At 37.3% G+C, this 10,107-nt stretch overlaps 1 pseudogene; it reads right to left on the bottom strand.

The window, feature by feature from the left end:
• Nucleotides 1-353: 353 nt before the first annotated feature.
• Nucleotides 354-2,794, bottom strand: LOC135229803 (olfactory receptor 4C13-like; annotated as a pseudogene).
• Nucleotides 2,795-10,107: the final 7,313 nt, after the last annotated feature.

The following is a 10,107-nucleotide window of genomic DNA, read 5'->3' as shown; positions in this document are numbered from 1 at the left end:
GCTGTTCTTATGGAAGAACTGTATATTGAATGTTCTTCGGCCTGAATTGTAACTGTTACTGCCCTAATAAACACCATAATAGTGAGTATTGTCTGTGACTTCTGTGTGGCCATTGCAGTGAATTATTGAACCCAGCAGAGAAGTAGAGAGTGCCATAGGAGGGGCAGCTGGTGTCAGAATTAGTAAAGATGGTGGAAAGAGGAGGTGTGTCTGACTTGCGCAAGGAATCAGGCTTGGGTTGCTAATTTTGATTCTTCTTCCTCCTTGTGAAGATAGAGGAGGTCAGACACCACCTCCATGCCGTTCTTGGGCAAAGGTTCTATGGAAGTTAAGTGATATATGTGAGAAAGAGCTACATATATGTATACACACACACAAGCATACACATTTTTACACATACATGTATATAACAGAAAACAAAAATGTAAAGATTTTGATAGAAATAAAATCTTCATATTGGGTCATTTATTATCTGAAATTACATTTCTTTTCAATAATATTTTGATGGCATTTTTTACTTCTGCATTCCTTACTGTGTAGATAATGGGATTTAACATGGGAGTGACAAGGGTATAGAATACAGTTATGGCTTTATCCATGGAGAAGGTGGCTACTGTTCGCATATACATAAAAATACAGTGCACAAAAAACAAGACAACAACAGTGATGTGGGAACCACAGGTAGAGAGGGCCTTTTTCCTCCCTGCAGAGCTCTGAGTCCTCAAGGAATATAGGAAGACAACATAGGATATCGACAACATTACAAAGGATATTACACAGATTACCACATCATTGGCAGCAATCAAGAGACCAACAAGGAAAGTGTCTGTGCAGGCAAGTTGTATCAGAGGAAAGAAGTCACACATGAAGTGATCCATGATGTTGGGGCCACAGAATGGGAGCCAGAAAGTGACAAGAATCTGTCCAATAGAGTGGAGAAAACCCACTGTCCAAGACACCCCCACCAAAAGTCAGCATACATGGTGGTTCATGATGGTCACGTAGTGTAGAGGTCTACAGATGGCCACATAATGGTCATAGACCATGACCACAAGGAGTGCAATCTCAGAACCACCTAAGAAATGTTCAGTAAAGATCTGTGTCATGCAGCCATTGAAGGAGATGGTATTTGTCTCAGAGAGCAAGTCAGCCAGCATTTTAGGAAGTATGGAAGAGGAGTAGCAGGCATCTATTAAAGATAAGAAGGCCAGGAAGAAATACATTGGGGATTTCAACGTCTGACTGCAGATTATAGTGACCATAGTGAGCAGGTTTCCTGAGACGGTGACAACGTAGGTGGTAAACAAAACAACAACTAGAACTCTCTGCATCTGAGGATTCTGTGTAAGTCCTATTAGAATTAAATCAGTCACATTCATCCTGTTTTCTTTCATTTCAGTGCTGATGATGGACACAGAAATTGGGATTATCCTGTAAAGACAACATTTTTAATAGCAGGGTCATGAGATTTGGGGTTTGCAAATAAGAACAAAGCATTTTAATAACACAAACTCTTTTCCTTTATGGTGTACAAGAAGAGAAAAAAACAAGCAACTTCTATTTTACAAAAATATTAGAACCATTGAGGCTGTCTAATCCAGCTTTTTCTTTTGGTGCTGGAATGCCATCTACAAATCTTGTGACAAGTGGTCACTGGGCATTTGCTCGAGGATATCCAGGCACAGAGAGCTCATCATGTAATAAACCTAACTCCTTCTCGGCCAGCAAGAAATGTTAGGGAACTCATCTATGTGCGGGTGTGGAGCCCTGGTGCCACAACACTTAAGGACTCAACTGCTAACCGAAAGATTGGCGGTTCAAACCTATAAGACCCTCTGTGGGAGAAAAGACCTGGCCATCTGCTTTCGTAAAGATTTCAGCCTAGGAAATCCTATGGGGCAGTTCTACTGTGTCATATAGGGTCACTATGAGTAAAAATCAACCCCACAGCACACAACAAAAACAACACATACACATAGAAACACACACATATATAAGTATATATATATATATATATACACCTGTATACGAGGGGCCCTGGTGGAGCAGTGGTTAAGAGCTATGGCTTCTAACCAAATCTTGGTTCTTGTTTTATACACTGTTGATATACAGATTAAGACCAAATCACCTCACTCTTGCATTAAAAAAACCCTTTAAATAAGCCACAGAGAAGGAAAGCTGTATCTGCCTTCTTCACCTCTTTATCCCCAGATCTACTTTAATGTTTGAACCAGAGTGGAGATCAATAAACATTACGTGTACAAATTTAAGTTGGAAGACAATTTACTTATTTATCCTATGTTCTCTTTTTTCCAAAAAAGGAGTGCTCACCATCTTACCTAGAAAAACAATTTAATAAAGTGTTGGAAAGTGAGCAAGATATACTCCTCTCGGCCCTTCAGGTCTATTCTCACTCTTCTCTTCCATGGCGGGGTTCCATGGTGTTTCTCAACCAGGCCTCCTTCTTCTCTGGTCAACAGGAAGTACTAGATGAATGTTAGAGGACAGGGTGGGAAGAAAAGAATGTCAGGGTTTATTCTCCTGGGTCCCTCCCCTGGTTTATCAGTAACAGGGTACCTTAAACTAGGGTCACAGGACTTGTTGGGTAGGCGTCTCCTACTCTCCTATTTCCTTTTGTAATCATTTATTCCGCTCATTCCCTCAGCCATAATTGTGGCAATGGTTTCCTACTGGTAGCTAGGCGCGGAATGCTTTATCATCATCCCTAATTAATTCCCCTTAAACTTTTTCATACCTTGATAAATAATCTTCTTTAAATTTTTTTAATCTGCCATTTTGAGTATGCTGTTTCTTGTGAAGACTCCAATGGATATAGAAAGTTTGCACTTTTCCTTTGTAAATAATAGAAATAAATGGAAAAATAATATTGCCTTTATATAATTTTATGTTATTTCAAAATAATCTTTACTTCTTTTGATGTATAACTGCTAAAGAAATTTAGCTTCTGTGAGGAAAAAACTGTGAAAGACTTTGAAATATAAAAAGATTACTGGCGATCTTCAATGAAAGCTATGTGTTATCTATAGCACTCCCCTTGGGGCTACATGATTCTATGAGGTTTATGCCTTTTACTGTCTTTGAGATATTTTATAACTCTTCGAGTTATAGAAAACTGATAACACAAATAATTCTTGTCCATAAAACAGAAAGAGTTGTCTGATGGAGGTTCAATTGATTTTCCTCAATCATTGTGGATAAATTCTGCTTTGCATCTATTTGTAAATTCATTACACATTCCTGATTGAACAAATGTGCCACACTGGATTCTCCTTTAAATGGATTACAACATATTCCCAGTTCATTCATTAATTAATGTGTTAAATAAAAACTTTGCCATATGTTCATTTTAAATTTGTATGAGAGCCATGATTTTATCTTTTTTGGAAAAGTGTTTGTCTTTGTATATTAGAATTACTTAGAAAGTAAGCTGAAAAACTCACAAAAATCCAGATTCTCTTTCTGTGTGTGTTATTGCCTAATGAGTTTTTCTATTTTATTTTATTTCGGGGGGTAGTTTTAATCCATTTACAAAATCTCTTTTTGAGATTTTGAAGTCAAACAGAAACAAGATATAATATTAAGGAACATTTTATCAGTCTGCCAAACTCCACATCCATACAAAATTAGACAAAATGAATACTCTTATTAATGAAAATAAAACATATAGAGTCTGAGGAGAAGGATTACCTAAAGAAATATAGCTTTAAGCTCCATTTAATAAGTCATTTACTAAATATTTATTAATCATCTACTATGTGCCCAGTACTCTACAAAGTTGAAAGATAGCAGTGAACAAACAGATAAAATCTCTTCACTGATATAGCTTACATTCTAGTAGGGGAAGACAGAAAGTAAGCAAATAAAACAGATAGTAGATAGTATTTCAGGTCATAATATCTGCTATGGGGAAAATTAAGTAGGGTAATGGATATTTGGAATCTGGGGGTAGGGTGTTATTTTCTATAAGGTAGTCACAGAAGGCTTCATTGAGAAGGGAACGTGTGAACTAGACTAGAAAGAAGTGAAGAAGGATGCAAGAAGATATTTAAGGAAAGAACATTCCAGAGAAAAAAAATCAGTAAGTGAAAACACTCTGAGGAGGGAATGTGGTTGGCATCATTGTCTAAAGGAGATCAGTGTGGCTGGAGTGGAATGAACAAGGATTGATAAGTGGCAGGTCTGATAGGGCTTTGTAGATCATTTTAAGGGGTATGAATTTATTCTAAGTAAAAAACAAAGCCATTGAAGGGTTTTGCACAGCAAAATGGCATGGTCTGACTGAATCTTAGAATTGAACATTCTGGCTATTGTGTGGGGAATAGACTATAGAGGGGCAATAGTAGAAGCAGGGAGATGGTTGGTTAGGAGAATATTGTAACCATTCAGCAGAAACGTGATGGTGATTTGCACCAGGATTGGCTTAGTGGAGGTAGATGTATGATGAAGGTAGCTGCAGTAGTATCTGCTGATGGACTTGATGTGGGGTGTCAGAAAGAAAAAAGAGTAAAAATTATTCCAAAGTTTTGGACTTCACTCCATGAAAGACATTGTTGCTCTTTATTGAGACAACCTCACGTACAGATGCCGTGATTAACACAGCTAACGTTTGCTTGGGTGCCTTTGAAATGCCAGGCACATTTAATCCTTGTGTCAATATTGAGTCATACGCTATTATTATTCTTATTTAGTAGATGAAATAACTAAGATAAGAAGAGGGTAAGGAAGTTTTCTGATGTTAGTCAGTGGTTTGTAACCCTAGTCTCACAGTGAAGTAAAGAGCTAACAAAGGTAATTCTATAAAATGTGTTTAACACGTGAACTTCTCAACTATTTTCTGTCAAATGTGGACAATTAGCTTGAATTATGGCTGTGAGACTGGCAAGGCTACTAGCTCTGCAATTGGCCCAAAGTAGGTGCACAATCAATATCAACTACTTTTATTGAAATTTTTACGAGCAGGGTATGTTTACTGTCTGTGAAAGACTATAACATATGACTGTGACTCTTAAATTTACAGTGTACTTTCTGTGAGGCTGTATCTGTGCCACCCAAAAACAAGTACTTATAAAAACAGATGAGGACACATTTTTCTCTCATTCATCTGCAAGGTTTTTAACCACCACCATGGATCTTTTCTTTTTTTATTATTATTATTCTTTATCAAAGTGATTATAAGATATTTCACACACACATGCACATCACCACCCCCACCACCAGAATTAGGGGTTAATTTTGGCATTGAGTAGGAAGAGGCAGAATTTGTCATATGATTAGTGTTTTAATGTGAATGTCAAATCTAATTTTCTGACACCTATATACAGATTTACTTTCAAGGGTTCTCACTCGCTGATGTCCTCCCCTTCAATCCCACTGTTTTCTACCTTATTGCTCAGCATTGCCCACCGCCAAAAGATCTCTACTGTCCACTGGTCTCCGTTTTCTTATCTCTACTTCCATTTTTGTGATCTCAGCGTGAGTCATGAGAAAACGAAGAGCTAAAGAAATTAAGGCTACTCTCCCCACAGGAGATACGGAAATGCTTCATAAATCATAAAGTTCTATGTAAAGGCTTAACATTATTATTATATGCAATGATCAAAAACTAATATTAATTGATTGCTTCTTATACTCTTATATGCTAGGCACTGTGCAAAGCACTTCACGTAAATTACCTCATTTAATATTTTTTCAAAAGGACTATATACAGTAAAAAAAAGTAGGAAGGTTATTCCTTCTATTTTACATATAGGAAAATTAAGAAAAAGAGGGAGTTAGCCTTTTACCTCAGGACGTATAGTTAGTGAGGAGCAGGTCAGAAGATCTAATTCAAGTATCTGGCCTCAAGCCTTGCTCTCGACCTTGACCCCGTGTTATCTGCCATTTAAAACCTTACCTATGTAGTTAGCATGACCCTTATTTAATAGTCATCTATCAACAAAGGCTTTAAGAAGACTCTCACCCTAACTCATGGAGGCATAAAATTGGATTCAAAAAAACACTTACGGATTTGAACTATGCCAGTCTCTGTACTTCCCCTGAGAATTTCCCAACTTCCCTCTCAGGAGAATTTAGAACAAGAATTTAGAACTACTTGTATACTTTTTTTTTTTATATATATACTTATTTGGGGCCGTGATGGCACAGTGATTAAGAGCTACAGCTGTTAACAAAAAGGTTGGCCATTCAAATACACCAGGCATTCCTTGGAAACCCTTTGGAGCAGATCTACTCTGTCCTGTAGGGTCTTTATGAGTCAACATCAGCTCGAAGGCAATGGATAAATACTTTTTTTGTTTTGTTCGTTTTATGTCAGTTAATAACACATTGCTACCCCGTCCAAATATTATTTCTAACCCACCTTCAATTTATTATTAAAAGTAAGTAGGTCCCTGGAAGTCAGAATTGACTCGACAGCACTGGGTTTGGTTTTTTTTGCTTAGGTCCCTGGGTGGTACAAATAGTTTTCATTAGACTACTAACCTAAAGGTTGGTGGCTTGAACTCACCCAACAGCTCCATGGAATATAGGCCTGTGACCTCCTTCTGTAAAGACTACAGCCAAGAAACCCCTATGCAGCATTTCTACTCTGTAACTCATGGGGTCACCATGAATTGGAATCAAGATGATGGGAACAGGTTTGATTTTGATTTATTTGCACTTAGTATTTGGAAGTCATTTTCACATTTAAACTCAAATAACCCCTGAGTATACATTTCTTAATTCATAGATGGGAAATCTAAGGCTCTTAATGTCCCATTTCACTTGCCCAGTGCGGTATAACCGCTAACCAGTAGAACTAACAGCCAGCTTATTGTGTTTCGGTTCCATTATGTTCTCTAATTTAAGAGTTCTCCAAAATAAGAAGTCTCTGAAAAAACTTGGACCATGTTTCCTATTGAGCAGAGTAATAACCTATTCATATTACATTCCAATGAAAATTTTCTGAGAATTTAAGCACACTGAGGCCAGAATGTGACATATAAATAAATAAGTAGGTAGATGATAAATGGATGGATGGATGGACGGATGGATGGATGGATGGATGGATGGATGGATGGATGGATGGATGGATGGATGGATGGATGGATGGATGGAAGGATGGATGGATGGGTGGACTGGTTATTAGGCTGGTCAGTTGGTAGGTAGGTAGACAGATTACTTCATTTTGAAAATGAGGAAACAGATTAAGAAAAGAAAAAGGCATTAACAAATTGCATATTTAGCCGGTGGTAGATTAAGGATAAGAACTCAGTTTTCCTGAGTCTCAGCCTGTTTATCTTTTCCCTACGTGGAATAGCTCGTAGTGTCACTTTTTACAGAGTAATTCAAACAAGAGTTACTGTTTTGTTTGCCTAATTGATCTATATAGTTGCTTCGATTACTGTAATGGATTGAATTGTGTCCTCCCAAAATATATGTCAACTTGGCTAAGCCATGCTTTCCAGTCTTGTGTAATTGTCCACCATTTTGTAATCTGATGTGAATTTCCTATGTGTTGTGATGTTAATGAGATGGGATTAGTGGCAGTTGTGTTAAAGAGGCAGGACTCAAATACAAGATTAAGCTTTTCTTAAGCCAATCTCTTTTAAGATATAAAAGAAAGAAGGGGACAGAGAGACAGAGGGACCTCATACCACTAAGAAAGTAGTGCCAGGAGAAGAGTGAGTGTTTGGGCCTGGGATCCCTGCATTGAGTCCAGCAGAGGATTGATGATAAAGACTTTTTACAGAACTGACAGAGAGAAAAAGCTGACACCTTGATTTGGACTTCTAGCCTAATAGACTGAGAAAATAAACTTCTGTTTGTTAAAGCCATTTGCCTGTGGTATTTCTGTTACAGCAGCACTAGATAACTAAGACAATTACCCATGTTGTTTCCAAGAGAGACCTGCCTTTTGGGAAATGAAGATGTTGAGATATCATAACCAAATACAGCTTTGAATTTATTCTATAGGATTTATCGTATAAAGACAAATCACAAAATATAAAGATAAATGATTTGGAATTTTTAAGCTTCCATTTCCCACACATATTAAGTCTGTCTCTCCATCTTTTTCCAAGCCAAATAAGTAAGTTAAATGGGAATGTGAGAATAATCTCCCCTGTATCTTTCAAGTATGTTTGGTAACCTACAAACACAAGCTATATATTACAGAAAAGAATGGATAATTCAGAAAGCTGAATCAAAATACCAAAGGTATTTTGGGGCAAGATGCATGGAAAAATAACTACCAGAAGTCCTGGACAGATAACCAAGAATCTGGAAATTACTAAATAGGTTATCAAAATCTCTATGGAACATCACTGCTGTGCACCTCTCATGTTTCCCCTTTTTGAACATACGTGTGTGTAGAATTTATCCCATACCTGTCAGAGCATTGTACACTGGGGTGGGGGGGAGCACAGATAATGTATCTATAGCTCATAGGTCTTCAGACTGAACAGTACTAAAAGAGTTGTGTCCAAGGCACCACACCTCACGAGCCTCATCCCCACTTGGATGTAATTTAGATGATAAGATCCTGAACCTTAAGTCAAAACCTGATACTGTAATTGGATGAGGGTTGAGAGAAGGACCTTGGGAAAGGGGACAGTGAGTGTGTTTTTCTTGTGGGGGGCATGCGCATTGTTGTGGCCAAAGGGGAGATTTTGGCATATTTCCATCACAGTATAGCCTGTTATATATGCTCTTTCAGAACGTTGACATTTCCTCCTTAAGTGGTAGAGTCCATGCCCTTTCTACTTGAAAATGGAAGGAAATTTATGACTCTCTGGACAAATAGAATATGACAGAAGTGATTCTATGTGACTTCCAAGGTTAGGTAAAAAAAGACAATGCACTTCTACCTTGCTCACTCTCTTGACACACATGCTTTTAGAGCTCTGATTCACCATGTAAAAGTCTCCATGCTTGAGAGACCAGGCTTGAGAGACTATGTAGACAGACCACATAGAAATAGAGGGAGATGCCCAAACAGTGCCAGTTATTTCAGCCATCACCATACAAGACTTTCAAGACCAGGTACCAGATATATGATAAAGAAAACTGTTAAATGACCTCATCCCCAATCACCTCTGATTTTAGCCTCATGACAAACCATGAACCGTATTCATGACCTAGAGAAACCATCTGGAAATAAAGTGATTGTTGTTGTTTTCAGCAACTAAATTTTGGAGCCATTTGTTACACAACTATAGCGTCTATCTGAAACAATACAGTAATTTAAACACTATAGTATTGGCTCATGGATAGACAAATTGAAGAAAATAGAAATTCAAGAAACAGAACAATGGATCTATAGATATTTTATCTATAAAAATGGTGACATTTCAGTGTAGTAGGAAATGAAATGGTTATTCAATAAATGGTGCTGGAAAAATCTAGTTATCCTTATCCATACTTCCACTTCAAACACTACCTTAAAATTCAAGCTCTATATGGGTTAAAGAGGTAAATGTGAAAAAGTAAAGCTTTTAAAACTTTTAAAGTAAATTATCTTTTTAAACTCTGAACAGGGAAGTACTTTGAGAAGTAGTTGCAGTGGACTTTCTGGATCCACAAATCTAAAAGCCAGCTCCTCCAACCCCTCCAATGATTATGTAAATTTTTTATTTTGTGCACTGGATTCGTTTGTTATTAAAAGACCTAGAGAAGTTTTTATTTCCTTTGCTGAAGAATAAATATAACTACATGATTGGGATTTTTTCCATATTTGCTCAATAAATGGAGGTATTAATATCTCTAAGTACCATAAAAGAATCCAATTATAAATTCAGAAAATGATTAAGGGGAAAAAAGCACACACACTAATTTTAATGCCTTAGTATGTATGTTATGGGTACACTTACCAAGAAGGAAACATCTAAGGTCAAAGCCTTAAACAAATGATCTTTGTAATACAGAACTGTTGTTATTGGGTGTCATCAAGTTGATTTTTGAGTCATGGTGACCCACGTGACTGTAGAACTGCCCCATAGAATTTTCTTGACTATAATTTTTATGAAAGCAGATCCCCAGGTCTTCTCCTGAGAAGCCACTGGTGGATTCACAATGTCAAATTTCTGTTAGCAGCCAATCAGTTATCCA

Source organism: Loxodonta africana, unplaced genomic scaffold (genome assembly GCF_030014295.1).
Source record: "Loxodonta africana isolate mLoxAfr1 unplaced genomic scaffold, mLoxAfr1.hap2 scaffold_55, whole genome shotgun sequence".
NCBI lineage: Eukaryota > Metazoa > Chordata > Mammalia > Proboscidea > Elephantidae > Loxodonta > Loxodonta africana.
The sequence above is the reverse complement of the archived record's forward strand: the minus strand, read 5'-3'. Positions and strand labels throughout refer to the sequence as shown.